Here is a 25,360-nt window from a genome sequence, read left to right on the forward strand (position 1 = left end):
AGGAGAAGCGTTTTAACCACAGGCAACGTGGGGGGTTCTTTACTGTTAGGGCTACAAGATTGTGGAATTCTCTACCACAAGAGGTGGTAGTATGGTGGCTTTCAAAAGACTCTTAGACTTACATCTCAAGGATCAGAACATTCAGGGGTATGTGAGATGAGTACAGCCACACACACCTACACAGGTTGAACTGGATGGACTATTGTCTTTATTCAACCTCACCTACTATGTAACTATGTAACTATGTCTTCATGTCAGGCCACCAAAATTGCCTAGTAAGTAAATTGAATGTTTTAGTCATACCCATATGTCCTGCCATAGGTACATCATGCGACAATTCCAAGATCTTGGTTCGCATAGTAGGGGGTATGTATAGTTTATCGTTGTAATAGAGGAAGCCTTCTGCATCAGCATTTAGTTGTGGTGGAGGTAATTCCAGTCCTATGCTGTGCAAAATCTCTTCCTTCAGGGAACGGACAACACCGACAATACGTTCATAGGGTATTATAGGAACTGAGGGAACCTCGGTGTAGCTATCTTCGCTTAATCGTGAAAGCGCATCCGCTTTTTTATTTTTGTCTGCAGGTGTATAGGTCACTAGAAAATTAAATCTCAAAAAGAATAATGACCATCGTACCTGCCGGTGGGAAAGAGTTCTATTAGTCTGAAGGTATTGAAGGTTTTTGTGATCTGTGTATATAAGGATTGGCAATCGAGTACCCTCAAGTAAGTGTCGCCAATTCTCTAATGCCAGTTTTATGGCTAGTAACTCTTTTTCACCCACTGGGTAATTCACCTCGGGGCTGCTTAATGACTTTGAGAAGAAAGCAACTGGGTGAAGTGGTGAAGTGTTTGTTGGTCGTTGTGAGAGAACTGCTCCTACTGCCATATTTGACGCATCTACCTCCAAAATATATTGAAGGGATGGGTCTGGATGGCGTAGTATGGGAGCAGAAGTAAAGCTTGATTTCAACAAGCAGAAAGCTCCATTTGCTTCTTCTGACCATTTGAATTGTTTTTTTGTACTTGTGAGTTGTGTGAGAGGTCTCACAATAGCAGAGAAGTTCTTGATGAGCTTTCTATAGTAGTTAGAGAATCCGAGGAATCTTTGTAATGCTTTGCAAGTTGTTGGCACAGGCCAATCTAGAATACAGGATATTTTGCTCATGTCCATTTTGATTCCATTTTTGGATATAATGTATCCTAGGAATAGTACTTCCTCTTTATGAAATAAACATTTTTTTGATTTAACATATAAATATGTGCAAGTAGTCTTGACAACACGAGTCTTACATGTTTTATGTGTTCAGATAAGGAATGAGAATAAATAAGTATATCGTCCAGATATACTACAACACAAACATCAAGCAAGTCTCTGAATATGTCATTTATAAATCGTTGGAAGGCTGCGGGAGCATTACACAACCCAAATGGCATCACGAGGTACTCAAACAGTCCGTATCTGGTTCTGAATGCTGTCTTCCATTCATCCCCGTCACGGATTCGAATTAAGTTGTATGCCCCTTTTAGGTCCAATTTCGAAAAGTAGGAAGCTCCGCGCACCTGTTCTATAAGTTCAGGAATAAGAGGTAAAGGATAACGATCCTTTATTGTAATGGTATTTAATTGTCTGGAATCAATAATAGGCCTGAGACTTGAATCTTTATTGCGGACAAAGAAGAGTCCTGCAGCAGTGGAGGAAGTAGAAGGTCTGATGAATCCTTTCGCCAAATTTTCATCCAAGTATTCCTTGAGATGAGAGAGTTCATCCTGTGAAAGAGGATAAACGTGACCGAAAGGCAATTTGCTATTAGGGAGTAGATCGATACAACAATCATAGTCCCTATGGGGAGGCAACACTTGAGCGTTTTTCTCAAGGAAGACTTCCGACAAATCCTGATAACATATTGGTATAATCTCATCCGACACCACAGACAGGATCCTTCCATGTGATGAGAGATTACACGTGGTTTCGCAGTAGTGAGAAGAGAAGGTTAGAGTTCTTGTTTTCCAATCGATGATTGGTTGATGTATGTGTAACCAGGGAAGTCCCAAAATAATGGGAAAATGTGGTGAGGTCAGTACATCAAAAGTGGTGGTCTCCACATGAGACCCGTCAGCAGTGACAAGGAGTGCCTGTGTCTCATTAGTGATGGGACCAGAGGATAACGGAATACCGTTAATGAAACTAACAGAGACAGGTTTAAGTTTTGAAATAATAGGTATTTTATTTAAGGTAACAAAACAAGTATCAATGTAGTTCCCACAAGATCCTGTGTCGACCATAGCCTTGGTGGTGATCCTAGTTTTGTCCCACTGTAATGTCAAATGAATAAAAAGATAAGGATTAGAAAATGAAGTTGTTAGTCCCCCTAGCAAGACATTTGAACACTCACCCTCTTTTTTGCGGACAAGGGGACAGCCGTTTATCAAATGATCCGGGGATGCGAAGTACATGCAGAGATGTTTGGTTTTCCTCCTGGCACGTTCGGAAAAGGTCAAAGGTGGGCGTATCATTCCTACCTCCATAGGAGTAGGGTCAACAGGCGACATCCGAGAAGGACTGGACAATGGCAATCCCATCTTCCCAGCCTTTCTTTCTCGCAGTCGTCTGTCAATATTGATACTGGTCTGTATCAGGCCATCCAAGGTGTCAGGTAAATCCGTTCGGGCGAGCTCGTCTTTAACGGCTTCTGATAGGCCGAGTGCGAACTGCGTTCGCAAGGATGTGTCATTCCACCCTGAATCAAGGGACCATCTTTTGAAATCTGCCACGAAGTCCTCAACAGGTCTCCTTCTTTGTTTTAAAGCCCTCAATTGGGTATCAGCAGTACTCTGCCTATTTTATCTTCATATAAACTAGCGAGTTGCGCTAGGAATAAAGGATAGGAGTTAAGAAGTGGGTCATCTTTCTCAAAGAGAGAGTCTGCCCAGGCCCGGGGATCACCCGTCAGATAGGAAATAGTGGTACAGACTTTGATTTGGTCAGTGGGGTAGGTATGAGGTTTCAACAAGAATAGCAATCGACATGCGTTTTTAAATTCACGAAATTTACTCCGATCACCAGTAAACACTAGAGGAGGGTTTATCTTAGGCTCACGGGGCTGAGCAGCAGAGAGCTGCGCAAGATGGCCAACCTGCTGTCTTAAAGCCTGATTTTCGTTTTTTACCTCTGTAAGAGCAAGTATCAATGCATCTACTTGTTGTTTTAATTGCATTACTTGAGTGGGTAATTCTGCTGAATCCATATTTTTTCTGGCTCGTTCAATCTGTAACGCTCCTGCGTTTTTTGTTAGTGAATGGATTTGCAGCTGCAGAATTATTACACTCAGTAGTCATGTAGAGAATGTGTTGAACAACATATCCAACTCTCAGGACTTCATCACTGTGTACAGCCTGTTATGCAAATATACATACACTCAATATGATGTTCCTGGAGTGATAGAATGTATATGATAGTATAGAGGTGAGAGACAGGCAATAAAATGGTGAGCACTTAGTAGTAGTATTCAGGAGAGTGGTAGGTGATGATAGTATGCAGATAGGTTTTAGCAATCATGTATAGTAACAGGTGGTAGGGGACAGCAGATGAAGTATGCAAGAGAGAGTAACCTTGTGCAATGATAGATGATGGTAGTCCCAAGAGCTGGCAATCTATGCAGATGATAGAAATAGCTTAGATAGTAATAGTCCCTTTAGTATGCAGTAGTAGATAGTGAAAGTTAGGTTTAGGAAGGAATCCCCTGCGGGGTACTTATCACTAGATGGGTTTGTAGTAGCAAGGTCCAAGAGAAATGGAGTAATCCGGTAGCGAGATACGGGATCGGTAGCGAGGTTCCGGTCTTGTTCAGGCAAGGGGAATAGCTTGAAGCTCCGGCAGCATTGGACAAGACAAGGCAACATGCGGTTTGAACGAGCAATGAGTGAGAGAAAGCCGGCGATTGAAATAGCCGCTCATAGCGGCGCCCGGCGATGACGTCATTGCCCTTAAAGGTGTATGCATTCCATTTGGATAGCAAGATGGGACGCAATATTAAGAGAGAAATGTGGAAATAAGGGTACCAGAGGTACCAGAACATTACACCCATCTAATAGTTTTTTGAAACTATCGATGCTCCCTGCTGATACGACTGCTTGTGGAAGCGAATTCCACATCCTTACTGCTCTGACAGTGAAGAACCCCTTACGTATTTTAAGGTTAAACCGTTTTTCCTCTAGTTTTAGTGAGTGGCCATGTGTCTTATTGTATTCCTTTTCTCTGAAAAGTTTGTCCCTATGCTAGGGTCGCCAGTACAGTATTTGTACATTGATATCATATCCCCCCTCAAGCGTCTCTTCTCCAGACAGAATAAGTTCAGTGCTTGTAGTCTTTCCTCATAGCTGATGTCCTCCATTCCCCTAATTATTTATGTTGCCCTTCTCTGGACTCTCTCTTGTTCTAGCACATCCTGAGGACCGCTGCCCAGAACTGGATAGCATACTCCAGAGTGGCCGGACCAGAGTCTTGTAGAGTGGGAAAATAATCTCTTTATTTCTGGAGTGAATCCCCTTTTTTATACATGCCAGTATTCTGTTGGCTTTGCTTGCAGCGGCTTGGCATTGCATGCCACTGTCAAGCCTGTTGTCCACTAGTACCTCCAGGTCCTTTTCCATTTTGGATTCACCCAGAGGTTTCCCCCCTAGTGAGTAGCTTGCTTTCGTGTTTCTGACGCCCAAGTGCATTACTTTACATTTTTCAACATTAAACCTCATCTGCCATGTAGTTGCCCACCCCATTATTTTGTTCGGGTCCGCTTGTAAGGTTTCCACATCCTGCATAGAAGATATTGGCATGCTTAGTTAAGTATCATCCGCAAATACTGAGATTGTGCTAGATATCCCCTCCTCTAGATCATTTATGAATAAATTAAACAGGATCTGTCCCAGGGCAGAACCTTTGGGGACCCCACTTTTCACACCCGCCCAATCCGAGTACACCCCATTAATCACCACCCTCTGGACTCTCCCCTGGAGCCAGTTTTCTATCCAGGTACTCACCCTATGGTCCATTCCTACGTACCTTAGTTTGTACAGTAAGCATTTGTGGGGAACCGTGTCAAATGCCTTTGCAAAGTCCAGATACACCCATAGATTGGTTTGGCAAGAACAATTTTTCATGAATCCATGCTGATTACTACTAATAATACTGTTTTCATTACTAAAGTCTTGTATGTGGTCCCTTAACATCCCCTCCAAAATCTTGCATACACAAAAAAATGGTCCAGGTGCTGATCCTGTAGAAATGTCCCTGGGTGATCATAGACCCGAACAATGCGGTGACATGTAAATGGCCAATGAAATGTGACATACCAAGGCTGCCAAACCCTTAACATGGGATGATGTCATGAACTGGCAATACTGGGAAAGAAGGGTGGCGCTCACTGGTGTCTATAGAATACTATCCTCTATGGATGGAAAACTGGAGAGTGTCTCTTAGGTAGAAATGGCATTTATTGAAAAAAAATCACAAATAAACATTTAAAATTGATGCCACATCAGCCCCAACGATCCTAGACCTCCTTGGATTGCTGTGAGATTCCAAGGGAAATGCTGACCCAGCGAGTGGTACCTGGTATAGACTGGGGATCTCAAAACGCCACACTGATGGATGCCGGCTAATAGGAGATGGGATACCTCAAAAAACACACTTGTGCTGATGTCACGCTGGAGGGGGACGCTGTGCGCGGCCGCCGCACTGTCCCACGGTTGGTAACCGCTCGCCTGCGTTCGGGTTCCCGGGTCTGTCGGCTCCTCCGCGGTAACCGGAAGTGACGTAGGGATTGCGTCACCGGAAGTGACGATCAGCTAAGGTCAGGAAGTCGGGCTGGTCACGGATGTGGAAGTACTTGCTTTCTGGTTGCTGCAACTACATGTTTCGCGCGCATGCGCTTTGTCAAGTTCGAAATCTTGCAGACTACTGATGTTAGGCTGACCGGCCTATAGTTACCCGGGATATATCTCTGCCCTTTTTTGAATATTGGTACCATGTTGGCTTTTTTCCAATCAGCTGGCACCATACCCGTCTGTAGACTATCCTTAAAGATCAAGAATAATGGTCTGGCAATCACCTGGCTGAGCTCTTTAAGAACCCTCGGGTGCAAGCCACCCAGTCCCGGTGATTTATTTATGTTAAGTTTCTCTAGTTTAGTTCTAAGTCTATCCTCTGTTATCCATGGCGGTACTTCCTGAGGTTTATTTTTTAGTTTATCATTACAAGCTAGGTTAGTGTAGCCCCCCAATTCTTTTGTGAAGACTAAAGAGAAGAAATTACTTAACACTTTCGCCTTCTCTCAGTCCTCTGTGGCTAGATTAGTCTTTTATGGGGCCAATGTGTTCTGGCCTTGCTTTCTTACTGTTTATATACTTAAAGAATTTCTTGTTTTTTTTTTTTACTCTCTATCGCTATATGTCTCTCGTGTTCTATTTTAGCCGCCTTGATTTAGCCTTTACATTTTTTATTACACTCTTTGTAATGCTTGAATGCTGCCAATGGCCCCTCAGCCTTGTATTTTTTGAAGGCCTTTTCTTTAGTATTAATATGCATTTTTATGTTGGAGTTTAGCCACCCAGGGTTTAGTTTTGCTCTTTTAAATTTATTTCCCTTTGGAATGCACTGGCCAATCCCTTTGTTTAGTATGCTCTTGAAGTACTCACATTTTTCCTCAGTGTTCTTTGTTCCCAGGGTTCTATTCTATCCCATTTGATATTTTCTAGCAAAGAGCGCAGTTTTGGGAAATTGGCTCTTTTAAAATTCAGTGTCCTTATATTACCCTTGTGTTTCCTATTACTATGATTAATACTGAAACTAGTTGACCTTATTGAATTTAGTATCGTCCGCAAATACTGAGATTGAGCCGTTTATCCCATCCTTTAGATTGTTTATGAATAAATTAAATAGCATTGGTCCAGGGACAGATCCTTGGGGGGGACCCCACTTTCCACACCAGACCATTCCGAGTACTCGCCATTTATCACCACTCTTTGGACTTGCCCCTTGGTTTGTACAGTAAACGTTTGTGGGGAACTGTATCAAATGCCTTTGCAAAGTCCAGATACACCCCATCCACAGGCCTATCTTTATCTAGATGGCAGCTCACTTCTTCATAGAAGGTTAATAGCTTGGTCTGGCAAGAACGGTTCTTCATGAATCCATGCTGATTACTACTAATGATACAGTTTTTATTACTAAAATCTTGTATATAATCCCTTATCATCCCCTCCAATAGCTTGAAAGTCTCACTGATGAAGGAAGGTAATGACAGACTTCATGGATTCCATACAGAATTTTTGGGACTTAATTAAAGCATTGAGGGCCTTGTGATCCAAGATGGGGCAAATAGTTACATAGTTTCATAGTTAATCAGGTTTAAAAAAGACACCATCTAGTTCAACCAATAAAAAAAAAAAAAACCAACAACAACAACCAAACAATCCCATATACACAATCCTTTACCCACAGTTGATCAAGAAGAAGGAGAAAAACCCCTTCAAAACATCATCCAATTTGCTTAAGCAGGGGAAAAAAACCTTCCTGATCCCCCGAGAGGCAATCGTATATTCCCTGGATCAACCATTTTACTTATAAATGCTAGTACCAGGTTAAATTATGTACAATTAAGAAAGAATCCAGGCAATGTTTTCTTCTAATCTACTGAGCTGGCCAGAACCACCTCTGGAGGGAGTTTATTCCACGATTCACAGCTCTTACTGTAAGGAAACCTTTCCGTATTTGGAGATTACATTTATTTTCCTCTAGACGTAAAGAGTGCCTCCTTGTCCTCTGTAATGACCTTAAAGCGAAACACTCAACACCAAGTTCACTATATGGACCCCTTATGTATTTGTACATGTTAATCACCCCCCCCCCCCTTAATCTCCTCTTCTCAAGAGAGAATACGTTCAGTTCCTCTAATCTATCCTCATAGCTGAGCTCCTCCATGCCTCTTTTGGCATGACAAGACATGTACTTTTTTTGGTTTTGGAACTGTGAAAATGTTGGGGTAAAATCCTTAAAAGCTTTCAGAATGGAACCTGGAGCGATAACCTCTTGCTCCATAAGACCCGCAAGGGCTGCATGGAGGTATGGAAGTCTGAGTGGTACTCTAGCGGAACTCTAGCTTGTAGCCTGCTGTAACCATTGCCCTTACCCATGTATCCGAGATGCTGTCTGTCCAAATATCCATTGAGGTTAACAGATGTCCCTTCATGCTGAAGAGGACTTGTCTGCCGGTTTGGTTGATTTAGGGTTCATGGTGAAATTGGGCTCCTGACTTAGGTTTAGCCTTGTAAGCCGAGATCTGGGAATAAAGGAAACATTCTTTGCCTCGGAGTAGGGGTGATTCTGCTTAGCTTCTGGTCTACGCTTCTTTTGCTGGGGTAGATAAGTATTCTTACTCCTTACTCTTTGATGACGGTGTCTAAGGCAACTCCAAAGAGACATTCACACTCAAAGGGCATGGGCATGGGCAAAACTGGATTTTTGTCTTACTGTAAAATCCTTTTCTCTAATGTTCATTGACAGACACCGCTGCACATCTTCTTGACCCTTGGGCTTATGCTGCCCCTACAGGAGTAGGACACTAGGTGGAAAAAAGTTTGACAACGCCTATAGGGCAGTCCCAGGAGGTATACTCCCACTTCCTGCTATAGGTCTTCAGTTTTGTAACAAGCAGTATCAGAAGAACCATATAACCCATCTCAATAGAGGGGCGGGTGCTGTGTCCGTCAATGAACATCAGAGAAAAGGATTTTATGGTAAGACAAAAATCCAGTTTTCTCTTTCGTTCATTGACGGACACAGCTCCACATCCTCTTGACCCTTGGGACATCCTGAAGCTGTGTCAACATGAGGGGTGGGAAGAACACAGCAATAAACACACGTCCCAAAGGCTAAACGTAGCCAATCAGGTAAAACAGGAGCTCAACCAAGAACAACTGGAGCTCATCTGACAAAAAATACAACCTCAAAGAGGAATAATCCTCTCCAACAGTAGTTAATTAACCCCCCCCTCCCAAAGAGTTAACCACTCCAGCCAGTTCACATGGGGATCACAGACACTGCCATCAGTACTGGGGGTTATTACATAAGAAAGCACTACTGCTGGGGATAATTGTTGCAGAAACTGACACAAATGCTGTGGGTTATTACTGCAAAAATTGGCTTTTGTTTCTTAAACTGGCACTAATGCTGGGGATCGAATTGAAGAAACTGCCACTGTTGCCTGGCACTGATGCTGGGGGTTAATATTGCTGCTGCTGCTGACACCAATGCTGTGAACTGTTATTTTGTGAATTGGTACTGATGTTGGAGCTTATTATTGTGGAGACTACCATTTATACCGAGAGTTGTTATTTTCTAAACTGGCACCGATGCTGGGGGATATAATTGCAGAAACTGGGACAAATGCTGGTAGTCATTATTATCAGCTTGCCGACCGTATCATGTTACATCTACGGTTTCTCTGCTGCAGTGGATCGCGTACTAGGTACGTAACCTGGCACTCCCAGGTAGGGGGCACACATGCGCTACCGGCAACCGGGCTGTGCTGTGATAATACACAGCAGATGCCGATCAGTGGGTGCCAGCCAATGGATGACTACCAGCACTCACTGATCGTTGGGAGTACACACAGGACCGACCTCTGCGTATGTAAAGAAAGCAGAGCTCTGTCCCGTCAAGGGGAAAGCAAAGCTGCGTTATTATTTCAAAGCGCTTTAAGTACGCTAACAAAATACATATATTTAAAATGTGTGAGCGAAATCTGTGTCTATTGAATTAAACCTAATTTAAATTTGTATTGGTTAAAGTATTTTCTTGTTTTGAAATGACACTGACTCTTTCTTTATACCCGGGGAGGCGCAGTTTGCCATCTTTGCTCTGGCACTGGATAACCTTGTCCCAGCACTGTGCAATTTCCGATAGTAGCTTCTCTCATATTGATTGCTGCTAGGCAAACAATTACTGCTTACTGGAAAAAGAACAATGCTGCTAATTTAACAGAGGTAATTCAAAGGGTTAAAACAACTTATCGTTATAAAGAGTTTTTGTACTTGCTGCAGGTAAAATAGCAGCCCTTGAAACTACATGGGATTGCTGGATAAGAATATCCCCTTAAACTCAAACCCAACCTCAAATTAAATTTAATGTTATACCTCAGAATACCTCATAAGCAAAGTTACATTAACACATTGTGGAGTTAGTTTAATAGTTTGACTGTATTTCTTTTTTTTTTTTGGTTTTTCTTTCTATCTTTGTCTTACTACATAACTTGTTAGTCTGCATGCGATTATGAAACTACTGCACAATTACAAGAGTGTTTAGCTTTAAGCCTTCGGCTTGTGTGGGTATGGACGTCCCTTCGGCTTCCGGGTACGCTCCATCTCTGCCCTACCCGTTATGTCACGTGCTTCGTGACTTCTTCCGGGGAAGCGGAACCCGGAAGCAGAAGTGACGTCCACACCCACACGAACCAAACGCTTGTAACATTGCCGATCATTAAGATTTGAAATGTGAGTCTTCTTATGCTTCTTCTTTTAATAAATGATTGAAATTACTATACCATGAGAGCATTATTTCTATACCCACACCTAAGAGATATTCTGGATGGAACAGTGTAAATAACGATCACATAGTGGCAGGATCTGTATCGCATGGAATATCTGTATCCAAGACTCCCCAAAGAATCCAGCTTATTTAAAGAGGCTTATCACAAGAAAAAGAGAGGTGAGAGGCTAGTGAGCACTGGGTTGGTGGCACATTAACGAAGACGACCATCACACACCTCTGGTCATCTATTGGTGAAGGGATTCACCTAATACACCCCACAGGACATTCGCATTTACCCTTTTTTATGTTTTTATTTGTTGCCATCTTTTTATTCATATTTTATAAATTGGAATTTGTTTCTGTCACTGGCATACGTGGATTTATCACTTTGTTGAATATTCACATCATTATTGTTGCACTGTTGTATGTGCACTCAGCACCTGGTTGGATAAACACATTATTTGCTAACACAGATATATATAATTTGAGCACATCATTGTGTATGTTTTCACTCATTGGATTTTGTTTGATTGTTATTATTTACTATATGTGATTTTTTACCTTTATGGGTGCACCTTGCTTGAATTGATGTGAATCACATAACACACAGACATTTATATAATTTTTTTTTTTTTTTTTTTTAGCTACACATAGCTCTACATCTGTAAGAGGTAGCGCTTCACTATATTTAATATTGAATATATCACTGGCTAAGGATAAGCTATAAAGTGACAGCAGCAACCTCACCCCTACACTCATCTATATTTGATTTTATGATAGCATGGGAGATATTCCTTTTTTATTTCACCTGGTCTTAAAGTGGTTAATAGATGGGAAGAAAAGGTAATCTTTTTAAAGGAATGGCCCCAGTTGAAAATTCACAGAAGATTTATTGACAACATTTACAAGTGTATAATTATAAATATAATAAATAATATGTATACATGTGACTTTAAGCGTGTCACAACTTTTAATGTGTCCTTGTAATTTACAATATGTGAATAGAACCACAAGGAAACTATCAAAAATAATTAGTGAACATATTATGAAAATAAAAAATAAGTACAGGAAACACAGATTATCAAACTACTTTTGATTAAAACATAATAGTGATCCAACACTTTTAAGATTCTGGGGGATAGAGGGTCGGTAAACACTGGAGGGGCACCTTCATGCAGAAAATGGTATCCCAAATGGAAACCACGTAGTTTCATGAGCTTCAAACTGTAGATAACCTGAGACTGAATATAGATATAGATCTCAACTGTTTTTTAACCAACATTTAGAAATCTCATATTATATTATTTAAAAGCATCAATTTACATCCATACATCATTAAGGAACATTTTAAATTTTTTTTTGGGGGGGGGAACCTTCCCCAAAGGAATTTCTTGTTTCCCCATGTCCTCTTTATGAGGATGCAGTGCTAGCAACTACCACTAGATAGAGACAGAAAGTTACGTGTAATGGAGTGTGTTAAGTTTGGGAACCAAATAGAAGTTAAGGAATTTTAAAGTTTGTATTTTATTTAATACAATTAATGTATGCAAGTATGGTTTTAAAGTTTATGTAGTTGTATGTTTTTCTTTAATATTGTACATCGCAGCAGGGAATACAGCCGGTCAAATTTCCTGGATAATTTATGTTCAAAAGGGGGAACTAATTAGCATATAGTTATCTAACAACCGATCAGAGTGGACTAGCACATATAAACAATCATCAAAAATGGCTGCTGGCCATTCCTGAAGACGCCGAATTGGTGAAACATAGGTCAAAGAGTAAGGACCGCTGCTTCTGGGTTTTACATGATGTCATGAAGTGGTGAAGAGTTTGGGACGATTGTTTAGAAAGTGAAGAACTGGACATTCTTGTCTCACAATATGGTGTGGGATTTGCCATGCTAATGGACTTGAATTGTACACATTTATTGACAACATCTTTATGCTTATAATTTTATTCTGCTGGTTTGGCATTTGCACTGCAGTTTTCGTCACAGTTAAATTAAGTTATAAATAGTGTGTTAGCGCTGTATAAACTTAATAAAACGATATAAATATATAAAATATAGCTCATTGATTTCATATATTATATCATTCATATCATATATTAAACATCAATATACAGTATATACAGTATGTTAAAATCCTATTGAACTAATAATTCCTGATAAAACAATTGATATCAGAATAATATTAAGCCGTTCAGGGGCTAACACTTGGTTTGTATAAATCCACTACAACTCCCTCTGAATTACTGAATAAAGCAAGACAATAATTGCTTGGGAAACCTGCGCCTTCAAAACTGCTTGTGTACTTAGCACTGTGATGTGCCTTGTAGGATAGAAGGATATAATGTAGTGTGTTCTATATATCCAAGTAATGACCCAGAAAAAAATGCATAGCCAGGAACCAATATGTAAAGATATAGGGAAATCCTGTTCACATTGCTGGTCCCATCCAAGATCCAATCTTTGCCTGCCACGTTGGATATACCACAAATCAAGTAACAAAGCAAATATTACAGGCCGAGGGAGGCCGTTCAAGTACGGTTTCAAAGGTATACACAGAAAGTAACCAATCTGGAAACTGCTAGTTAGTAATAAGTTAATAAGCAGTTAGATATTGATAGAAGTGTCAGTTGAAAGAGGAAGAGAAAACTGGTCAAAAATATAAAAAAAATCTCCTCAAACTGGAGAAGGGGTCCACCACCTAAATACACCAGCAAAGAACTGAAGCCTCAAAGTGTGGGCTGGGTTATATAGATACACTGGGGCAGTCCTAGCAAAGCTTTTGCCAGTGTCCAATTACCTGAAGGTAGCAACAAACTGTATAAACCATGGACTAAGAATGGATTTCTGTGTCCTATACTGTACGATTAGGGTAAAAAAAAAAAAGAAAGAAAACATGGCTAGAAAAAATATTTACATTTTTCCCAGTAGAGAATAGACGTCCACTTGCAAAAAATTGGATTTTTGACTTACTGTAAAATCCATTTCTCTACGGTCATTGACGGACACATTGGGTTATACTGCCCCCTACAGGAGTAGGACACTAGGCCGAAAGAGAACTTGACTACACCTACGAGCAGTAGGTATACTCCCCCTCTCTGCTACAGGTACTCAGTTTTGTTACAAGCAGCATCAGAAGTAGTATTAAAACTCCATAGAGGGGTGCGTGTTGTGTCCGTCAATGAACGCAGAGAAATGGATTTTACGGTAAGTCAAAAATCCCATTTTCTCTTTCGTTCACTGATGGACAAAGCTCCTTAGGATTCTTGACGACTGGGATATCCCAAAGCAGTGTCAAACATGAGGGGTGGGAATAGCAAAAAATTTACAAGGTCAAACATTAGCCAACCAGGTAACAGGAGGTCAACAAAAAACAACTGGAGCCCACCTGAACCTGAATTTTTAGAGGGAAAAGACCCTCTAAACAGCAGCCTGCAAAACCTTGTCGCCAAAAGAAGCATCCACTGATGCCAACATATCCACTTTACAGAATTAAGTTAAAGTGTGCACCAACGACCAGGCAGCCGCCTTGCAAACCTGCGTCATTGATGCCTGATGACGGAAGGCCCAAGAAGCACTAAGCGCCCAAGTAGAGTGTGCATTGACAAGGAAAGGAGGAACCTTTCAAATGCGGGTATAGGATTGTGTATATGGGACTGTATGGTTGGGTTTTCATTACTGTTTTTTTTTTTGTTTTTGTTTTTTATTGGTTGAGGCAGATAGACTTGTGTCTTTTTTCAACCTGACTAAATATGTAACTATGTAACCTGACTCTTGATTGAAAAGTCACTGTCTATCTGATACATCTGGAAATGGTCGCACAAGAAGAGGACAGTCCTTTTCTTGGCCCATCCATGAGTCTGACTTCCGAAAAGACTCCGTAGCTGCCAGGTACACCCGAATCGCCCCAACCACATCCAGGGCATGCACAATGCTTAGGATGTTTGGGCCTGGGACACAGGGAAGGCAACACAATGTCTTTATTCAAAAGGAAATCAGAGACTACTTTTGGAAGGAGCGACAGACACTGGCAAAGAACCACCTTTGTGGACCATCAGGTAAGGGCTACGACAAGATAATGCCACCAATTCGGACACCCTGTGAGCAGAGGTTATAGTCACCTAAAATGGCAACCTTCTCGGACAGTGTAAGCAGGGGAATCTCACGAATATTTTCGAAGGGAGTCTTCTGGAGAACTGAAAGCACCAAGTTCAGATCCTAGGGTGACAGAGGAGGCCGTACTGGTGGAGTCAGATGTCAAACCCCTTGAATAAAGGTATGCACCATGCAGTGCATGGCCAGAGGTCATTGAAAGAAGACTGCCAAGGCCAACACCTGGCCCTTAATGGTACTCAAGACCAATTTCTGATCAACCCCCCCATTGAAGGAAGGTCAAGACCCAAGCCACCGAAAAAGAGCGAGGGTGAACACCACACTCACACACTTCCGACTCACCGACTCAGGCAAACCTCTATACTTCCGCACTTGGCTTTTAACAACCAAGCTGTCAAAGACAGCGACTGTAAAGCAGGATGGAAGATTGGCCCTTGGGAGAACAGATCCCCCCCTGAGAGGCAGTCTCCAAGAGACGTCAGCGACCAGCCGCACCGGGTCGGTGTACCAAGACCGGCGAGGCCAGTCTGGAGCCACTAGAAGGACCGGAATCCCTTCTGCCTCGATCCTGTGCAAGAGCCTCGGCAGAAGCTTGAGAATAGGAAAAGCGCAGATCAGATGATACTGGCCCAAAAAAAAAAAAAAAGATACTACTGGCCCACAGGGGCCAACAGGGCCTCTATGGTGTCCACCAGAGGATCCCATGACCGTGCCACAAACATCTGAAATTTTCAGTTGAGCCGGGACGCCAACTGATGCACCTTGGGGGTGCCCCACCAGAGACATATCTGATGAAACACGTCTGGTGAGGGGATCACTCCCCTTGTTCCAATGCCTGCTGGCTGGGATAATCCACCTGCCAGTTTTCCACTCCTGGAATGTGCACGGCAGAGAGGGCCAGAACGAATCGTTCTGCCCACCGTAGAATGCCGGCTATCTCCAGAGCTGCCAACACACTTCTTGTTCCACTCTGGTGATTGACATAAGCCACTGCCATGGCATTGTCCGACTGAATCCTCACTGGAAACCCCTCCACGATCCGTCCAGTGATCAAGGCACAGCCTGAACGCCTGGAGTTCCAGGACATTTATCGGTAGTCTTGACTCTTCCAGTGTCCAAACTAGGGATAGACCGATTATCGGCAACACTGATATACCGAGGGCCGATATGCACTTTCCCCGATATATCGGAATCGGCCCCGGTGGTTGCCAATATTGCCGTGATGCCATTGCATATGTTGCGCCTTCTTAGGCCCCCTCCCTCAGCCGCGGCCACATAGTGGAGTCTCTGCACAGTTGGGACAGTGAGTGATTCTTCTTTCTCAATCATACAGTACAGTGACCAGTCACAGTGCACAGTGTGTTTAACACATCGGCCACCCACCCACAGCTGCCCGGTGCCAGCCACCCGCACACACCCACAGGCCCTGCCTGTACCAGCTAGCCAGCCACAGGCCCTGGGCCTGTACCAGCCAGCCACCCACCACACAGGGTGCCAGCCAGCCACCAAAGGGTGTCAGCCAGCCAGCCACCCACAGTGCCAGCCAGCCACCCACCAAAGGGTGCCAGCCAGCCACCACAGGGTGCCAGCCAGCCACCGCAGGGTGCCAGACAGTCACTCGCCACAGGGTGCCAGCCAGCCACCAAAGGGTGCCAGTAAGCCACCCACCAAAGGGTGCCAGCCAGCCACCCACCAAAGGGTGCAAGCCAGCCAGCCACCCTCCACAGGGTGCCAGCCAGCCAACCACCCACCACAGGGTGCCAGTCAGCCACCCACCAAAGGGTGCCAGCCAGCCACCAAAGAGTGCCAGCCAGCCACCCACCCACCAAAGGGTGCCAGCCAGCAAGCCACCCACCACAGGGTGCCAGCCATCCACCCACCACATGGTGCCAGCCAGCCACGTGCAAAAACAATGTAAGCATGGGATCAATAACTGCAAAAGCCAAAAATATGTCAAATCTTTGGGCCCATCTAAGAGTTCATCATGTTGAATTGTATCATGAAGCACAGAAAAAAACAAAATGAATCACAAGGTGAAACATCACTATCCCAGGCAACAATAAAAGATATGTTTCAGAAAGAAAAAGTGGCTAAAATTGGATTGAAGATCCCAACTGCTGGACAGAGTAATCACAGAGATGATGGTCACTGATAACCAGCCATTTACAATAGAGTCTGACTCTGGATTTAAGCAGTTGATGTCCATACTTGAGCCAAGGTAAACACTGAAGAGTGACAAGTTTTATTGAACTGAAATGCTGGAAAAGTTTCACCAAAAGGTTGTTGAGAAAGTAAAGGCTATGCTGCAACCAGAGAATTCTGGCAACTTACTCTCATTCACGACTGACTGCTGGTCAGGACAAACAGAATCACTAATGAGTCTTACATGCCACTTCATTAACAGCGGATGGACAAGAAGGCATTTGGTGTTGAATACAAAAGTGATGCAAGGATCCCACACTAGGGAGTACATTAAAGAAATGTTTGGGGGGGCGTGGCCAGCGAGTGATGTGAGCGGACATGTCCTGCAGTAGCTCCGCTGGAATCCTGTGATATCTCCTGAAAATCTCAGCCATCCTATACGCACCTTGCCTGTAAACCTTGGACCGCTATCCAGCCTTCCCATACTTACCTTCTGTGGGGGCATTTCTATCCGGGCGGATGTCCAGACGAGGCACGAACTCCTGGCCGGTGACTGATCCTGGCGGTCAAGATGCCGGTGCCGCGGCCCGCTCCACAACGGAGAAGCAGAAGGAGGCCACACAGCGTCTGATCTCCAAGCCTCAAGATAAAGAGCCCGCTCCCCCTCTCTGCCCAGCGGAAGTAGGTGATGTGGAAATGGCCCAGGGGGATGCGGAGGATGGGGGAACCCTCTCGGAGCTGGAGGTTGGGTTTAAGGCCTACCCTAGTGCAGGCGCGGTGTCATCCATGAGGCCTGCCTCACCCCCTCCTGAAATAGACTCTGAGCCCACACTGAGGGAAATCCTCTCTGCAGTTACCACGGGCAATGCAAATATCGCCAAATTGGCAGGGGAGGTTCAAGGCATGAAGCTGGAACTGTCCCTGGTCCGCCAGGACATGCAGAAATTGCGGGACCGCACTGCAGCGTTACAGGGCCATGTTAGCACATTAGAAGATAACTGGCAGCCATTACAGCGGGATGTTCAGCATGGCTCCTTAACACCTTTGGAAAAGATGCCTTCTCCCCCATGTTCGCGGTGGAGCGGGCACACAGAGTTCCCGCCAGGCCTCCTCCACCTGGAGCTCCCCCTAGACCCTTTCTCTTTAAGTTGCTTAATTATAAAGAACGTGATGTTATCCTGAGCGAAGCAAGAACCACTGCTGATCTCTCTGTAGATAACACCACAGTTTCTCTGTACCCTGACTTTTCTGCAGAAGTGCAACGTAGGCGTGCCAAATTCTTGGATATAAAGAAGCGACTACGCAAGTTGAATGTGCCTTATTTTATGCTTTACCCTGCAAAATTGAAAGTTATTGCAAATGGCTTCACTCATTTCTTTGATAACTCTCCTGCGGCTATGCACTGGCTGGACAGGGAGGAACGAAATCTGGCCCGGCCGGTACCCCCTTAAATTCGGGGTCGCAATTATCCTTTATTGGCTGTGATTCTCTTTCTACTGTGAGGAGCAAGGAAGGACCGTCTTCAAGTCTCTGTTCCTCCATTTGAGTTTTGCCCCCTAGGGGGCACTGCATCTGGAATTGCCACTCGGACGAGCGAGACTGTTGCGTTTTCCCCCCAAGTTATCTGAATGCGATTCCTTTGCCTATTGTGTTCCTATCCTGCTGTCCTGCGAGGACATCACTACTCCGTGGAATGGAGTGTCCCGTCTTACTGGGCCCTGTTTATTCAGTTCCCTCTGCTTGTCTTTTCTTATTTTCTTCATACTTTTCTACAGGTGAGACTCTTCCTGACTAGGACGCTTGCAGCTATGGGATGGCTGGCCTGGACTGCAGCACCTTCCCCACTCGCAATCCTGCCTTCATGGACATGCTCCTCTGGGCCGGGACAGTAGGGATTTTTTCTGGCTCTGGGGGGTGGTGAACAGGGGGTATGGGATGTATTTAATGCTGTGTTTACATAACAACTTTGGTACTTCATGACGTCCTCACGATCTGATGCTCTGATTATGTCTTGGAATGTCCAGGGTCTGGCTGATGGTGTTGAGCGTAGAGCGGTCTTTAGTTATGTTAAGAAGCTTAAACCTACTATTGTCTGCTTGCAGGAGACCCACCTGTTGAGCACGACCACGCAGCTGTTGCGCTCTAGAACATATCCTGTCCAATACCACTCTGTTCACTCTTCCTATTCTAGGGGAGTGAGCATACTGGTGTCTAGAGAGGTGACTTTTGTGTGCCTCCTCAAGTGGGTGGATGATTATGGGAGATATGTTTTCCTATTATGCAAAATTACTGATTTTCTCTGCATCCTAGCTGCTGTATATTCCCTCCACCCTTCTCACACAAGGTTCTCCGCCTGCTGGCGCAGTTTGTGGCACCCCATTCTAATACCCCCGTGCTTGCCTTGGGGGGACTATAACAACTATTTAGACCAAGCCCTGGATAAATTTAGCCCTACCCACCAGGGACCCCCTCCTGTATCTCCCTACGGCTTTTGCTAAATTATTGCTGGAGATGGGCCTCAGAGATGTCTGGAGGGACAGTCATGCAACTACTAAGTGTTACTCCTGTTATTTGGCCACGCATGGCGGTTTGTCACGTATTGATCTGGCCTTGGGGAATGACTCTATGCGGTGTCTGATTCGGCGCATGAACCTCGCCTTGTGTCGGACCACTCACCACTATAGGTTCGGGTATCGGTGTTGGGACCTCGGGTCCGTCGGCTGTGGCAGGTGAATCTGTTTTGGCTGATGCTGTTCCCTGACCCAGACCGGATCTTGGCAGCTCTTTGGGAGTACATTGGTTTTAACCGAGACTCTGACTCCTCTGCTGTGGTATGGGATGCCTTGAAAGCATTTTTACGTGGCCAAATAATTAGAGGGATTACTGCGGTCAAACGCCGCTCTGCAGAATGGGAGAATACAGTACGGGAGGAGATGAAGCGCAGAGAGGAGGCTATGATAGCCACACCATCTTCCTCCACACAAAAAGCTTGGTTAGAGGGTCAGGCCTTGTATAGTTCGGTGATTCTTTCAGCAGCCGAGAAGAAGAGGTATTTCTTACAGCAAACATACTTTGAGGAGGGTGAAAACACGGGGCACATGTTAGCTATGGTGGCCAGGTCGCAGCAGGACCCTGGCTTGGTGGCGGAGATTACCACTCATTTGGGGGAGGTGGTCACCTCCACACCACAGGTGCTTGAGGTATTTAGACGTTTCTATGCACAACTGTATCAGTCCAGGTGCAGGGGAGCAGAGACTGTCATGTCCTCCTTCTTGGACAGGTGTTCCTTGCCTCAGCTTAGTGTTCAAGATCGGGTATCCCTTAACGCCCCCATTACTATGGACGAGCTTACGGATGCTCTAGGAAAAGCACCCACTAATAAGGCCCCGGGGGCAGATGGTCTGCAGGCGGAAGTATATACGAAATATGGGAAAGTACTCTTACCAGTCCATCTCTCCACTATGCAGGACATTATGCGTACTGGCGTCTTACCAGACTCCATGAGTGAAGCCATTATTATAGTGCTGCCCAAGCCGGGGAAGGATCCTAAGTTTCCTGACTCATACAGAACAGCCTGGGAGTTGGACTTGGGTGTTATCGATGGAGACCAGTGGGATCAGGCCCTGGAGGTCCTTCCCTCGGTGTCCTTGTCAGCCTCCCATAAACTCTCCCAGCTTTTTATACTCCACAGGACGTATCGTACCCCAGTTCTCCTGCATAAATGGGGCAAAAGAGACACGCCTCTGTGCCCTAAGTGTGACTCCCACAGGGGTGACTTTATACAAGTTGCCCATGCTCCTATACCGGTTGACCCTCTAGTGTGCCTTTTGGGCATACTGGATTCGGAACCATTTGTACCAGGTACATACATAATGGTACAGCAGCTGCTGTATCTGGCAAGGAAATGTATTGCTAGTTATTGGATGGGCCCTACGGTGCCTACGTTAGCACAGTGGGTAACACGGGTCAATACAATTCCGTTGCGGGAACAACTGGCATACTGCCACAGGAATGCAGTCAAAAAGTTTCACACAATTTGGCATGACTGGTTAGATTGTCCTGGTTTAGCCCCAGCGCTGCTGCTTATGCACAGAATTCTGCAGGCCTAGGCTTACTTGTAGACATTTTCTGTTTTCTGGGATTATTCTCACCTGGCTTTTCTCTTTGTTCCTTTTTACCTTTCTCTTCTTTTCTGCTTCTATTATTCTTGCCCCCCCCCCCCCTCTCCTTCCTTCCATTTTTTTCCTTTCTTGGGATAGGCAGCTTCCATCTATTGCCTCCTCTGCTGTGGATGATATGGATGTGATGGTTTAGAGCCCTGGTGCTCAAGTAGGGGGTCATTTCCTCCCTATGTTCATTTATTGGGGGGATTGTACTGCTGGTATAAAGAGGTATTTGAATAATACATACCGAGCCCTGTTAATTTTGGTACTTCGCAGTTTGTGTTTATGTTAATACTAGCTAGTTAATAATAGCTATTCTGGTTTCATATATATCCTACCACCAGTGTAGTTTTTGGCATCTCTGTATTGCTATGTAAATTTCCTTATGTTATGATGTATGACTCCTGCGATGGGTGCAAACCTTTTTTATATGTTCATAACTGTCTTTATCATGTATGTTCCTATCTTTTTCTTTTGTTTTCTCAATAAAACCCTTTTTTGGATTCAAAAAAAAAAAAAAAAAAAGAAAGAAATGTTTCTAGGCATGCTAGAAGAATGGGGAATCACCAAAGACCAAGTAATGCTTGTGCTTCGAGACAGCGGAGCAAACATAGTGAAAGGAATGAGACTTGCTGAAGTGTCAGACCTCAGTTGCATGGCACACACCCTCCAACTTGTGGTAAATTATGGTCTGTCAAACCAGAAAGCTTTGCTTGACATAATTAGCATGCTGAAGAAGTGCCCAGGCCATTTCCACCATTCAATCCTTGCCAAGCAACGACTGAGATGCATTCAGGAAGACCTTGGCCTACCCAAAAACAACTTGATTCAGGCTGTTCCAACACGATGGAACTCAACACTTCACATGCTGCAAAGAATGCTGGAGCAGAAGTGAGCTCTTACCATATATTCAGGTGAATATGGACTTGGAGGACATTCTTGTCCTACTGCTGATCAGTGGGACATTGTAGCCAATGTCATTGAGACCCTCCTCCCCATGGAGGAAGTGACACTAGAGGTGAGTCATTACCACTCATCTGTGTCATCTGTCATCCCATGTGTGAGATTGTTGAAGATGCTTCTTCAACAGAATGAAGGACCCAACATACGTGGCTTTAAAACATGTAGGCAGGCAATGAGGGACAGCCTTGCCAAACATTTTGAGAAGCATGAAGAGAATAAAAATGTTGTGCTTGCATGTCTTTTAGATCCTCAATACAAGAACCATCCTTTCTCTTCTGATAATGTATTGGCCAAGGCAAAACAATGGCTGACAGAAGATATTCAACAGAAGGTGCAGAAGGTTCCTGACGAAAAGAAAAGTCAAGAAAAGAAGGTTTCTAATGTGGAATAGCAGGATGCAGGAGAAATATGTCCAAAAAGACAACGGACAGAAGAGAAAATTCATTGTGATCAAATACTGTAGATGCCATGTTTAGTGTTTTGCCTCATGCGGAGGATTCTTCTGAAGCTGCAATAATGAGCCTGGATGATGAACTTCATCTCCATTTGAAGGAACCAGTAATTGACAGAAGAAGTGATCCTCTTCAGTGGTGGAAAGAAAATGAGGCATGCTACAAAAGACTTGCTTCTCATGCAAGAAGATACCTTTCTGCTCCTCCTTACCAAGTGAGCGTGTTTTTAGTGAAGTAGCAGCAATTTATGAAAAGAAAAGAAACCATTTAACTGGTGAACATGATGAAATGTTATGCTTTTTGCACTATAATATTGTTCTTCTTCACTGGGAGTATTTAACGTGTAGTAGTATAGCACACTCAAATCCATTCCACTGTCTAGCTTTTGTCTAGCTTTTTTTCTAGCAGTTTTGCACTGACTGCGCTGCAGTCAGTGCAAAACTGCTAGAAAAAAAGCTAGACAGTGGATTGGAGTCAGTGGACTACTGCTGCAGTAGTGCGCCACTCACTGCTGCAAAAATTTTAAATCACTACTGCAGTCACTGCAGTAGTGATTTAAAATTATTGCAGTGAGTAAGTGTACTACTGCAGCAGTAGTCCACTGACTCCCCACTGTCTAGACTTACCAGCGTGCTGAAGAAAAGAACTCTTCCTCCCTGTGAGACTCTTAATGACTCTTAAGCCACAATACGCATCTAAGTACCACTGCCGAAACAGACAGCCTAGAAACCAGGGGAGCCACATTCAAAGAGGCATCACAGATAAACTGCAGCCCTTGGACCAACTGGTTTGCCAGTTCAGCAAAGGACGGGGTGAGCTTCTCCCCCTCCAGATCACGGCGCAAAATTTTAGCCCATTCGGTCAGAGTTTGCAACACCAGGGCAATGGTGAAGACCTGCCTAAGCGCCAAACCCGCAACAGTGAACATATTGTGTGCCACAGCCTCTGCTTTTCTGTCAGCCGGATCCTTAACCACTTCCGGACTGCTCATGTTGCTGCTACTCCAGCAAAGTGGCAGCCCTGTGTCCAGCGACGTACATTTCATTTGGGTACAGTGTCGCAAGACCGCGCAATTGTCTGTTAAAGTAACGCAGTGCCGAATCGCAAAATATGGCCTGGTCAGGAAGGGGGTAAAATCTTCCAGTCTTAAAGTGCTTAAAAATATGCTCATTAAGAATTTTTTTGTCAAAGACATGTAGCTAAATACAATTGGCCTAAATATATGACAAAAATTGAATATATTGCAAATTTTTAACTGTCAAAGTAGAAAATGTCAATTTTTCACAAAACTTTTGCTCTTTTTTTATTAATATCGCAAAAAATAAAAAGTGCAGAGGTGATCAAATACCACCAATAGAAAGCTCTGTTTGTGGGAAATAAAGGACATAAATTTAGTTTGGGTATAGCATTGCTTGACCGCGCAATTGTCAGTTAAAGTCACACAGTGCCAAGTTGAAAAAAGTGGCCTGGTCATTAAGCAGGAAAACCCTCTGGTCTTAAAGTGGTATTCTTTAACCAGAATCATGGTTGCCTTATTTAACCTGGAAACCGAGGGGGTCCACCACCGAAGGAACAGTCCACTTTTTAAGGAGGGACTCCCCAAAGGGGTACCTCCTTGCAAAGCGTTTATGAACCACAAAGGGATGTTTTGGACGCTCCCACTCTTATGCGACAAAACTGTCAAAATAGGAGAGAAAAGGAAACACCTTTGCCGCTCTAGACAGCATGTAAATCCCAAAGGGGACCGGCGCTTCAGCTGCATCCTTCATTTTTAAAGTTTTATGCACAGAGTCCACCAGCGCCTTTTCATGCACAGCTACAGGTGTGGAGGTATCATTCTCACCATCAGAAAAGTCAGGACGCAATCAAATTCAGGATCTGAGGAGACAGATGAGACAGGCGAGGGGTGGGGGGGGTTTGTAGGCCAAAAGCTACTTCCACCCGGGATACAAAGGCCTCTAGGACCGCCATCAGTGCATCAATGAATGGTTGGGACCCCGAGGGCCCCGCAGCCTCTGAGAGGGGGTCAGGTTGGGAAAGGTGCTCCAAAGACTCCATCAGTAAATAGGGGGACCCCACAAAAAATGTGTCAAACACTGCCAAGGGAAACCTCACCTGTGCTGGTAGCACCACCAGGTAGCCAGCAACAGAGCACCCCACAATCCTACAGCAGAGAGAGGGACCCCACCAGACTCACCACCCCACTAAAAAGGCACCGGCTGCACCAGGAAAACACTTACTCCATGTATGATGTCCAGGAAAAGGAAAGACCCAGGAGTCAACACCAGGGGGAAAGGAGGGGCTCCTACAGCCGAGATCACCACCCAGAGGCTCCTCTGTAATGGCTGCAGCTCTGTAGTATGCTGGACCAAAGAAAAATGGCCACCGGACTACGCAAACATGGCTGCTGGCCATAGATTAACACAGGCTACAACAAAATGGCCACCATATATAGCTCCACGAGGCTCCCAGGGAACCAGGAGGGATCCCTGGGGCCCAGGAATGACACCTGAGGGAAGGGAGGTACCGGGCACAGAGCCCCAATGCAGGTACAGCCCCCCCCCCAGCTTATAGCCCAGTCACTGGCAGCGTACCTCCCCCACCACCATTACAGTACCATGTCCCAGCCCCAGAAAAAGCCCAGACCACCACACTACCCCAAATGGGGGGGGGGTGGATGGGGGGCTAGATGACCCACAGGGACCACCAGAATACAGGGGGGCCTAACAGGAAGGAGGGGAACTTGGGGGTCCGACTGTCCCAGGGAGGGGCCACCCCAAAACCCTCCAGGGATACTCACCATAGCAGGAACCAGGCGGGCACCACTCCAAAAAGAAACTCCTCGCCAGCCAAATGGAGGGCTGTCGGCCAGGAGGAACGCTGCGATGCAGGCTGAGACTCGGTCGTATGTGACCTCACAACAGGTTTAACTCGC

General features: G+C 44.6%; 1 protein-coding gene across 5 annotated transcripts in view; it reads right to left on the bottom strand.

The window, feature by feature from the left end:
* AMPD2 (adenosine monophosphate deaminase 2) overlaps positions 1-25,360 on the bottom strand; it is a 262,492-nt gene that overhangs the window by 77,568 nt on the left and 159,564 nt on the right. The gene's annotated exons all lie outside the window — the stretch shown is intronic.

The sequence above is a fragment of the Pelophylax lessonae genome (assembly GCF_965119305.1).
Source record: "Pelophylax lessonae genome assembly, chromosome: 2".
NCBI classification, from domain to species: Eukaryota; Metazoa; Chordata; class Amphibia; order Anura; family Ranidae; genus Pelophylax; species Pelophylax lessonae.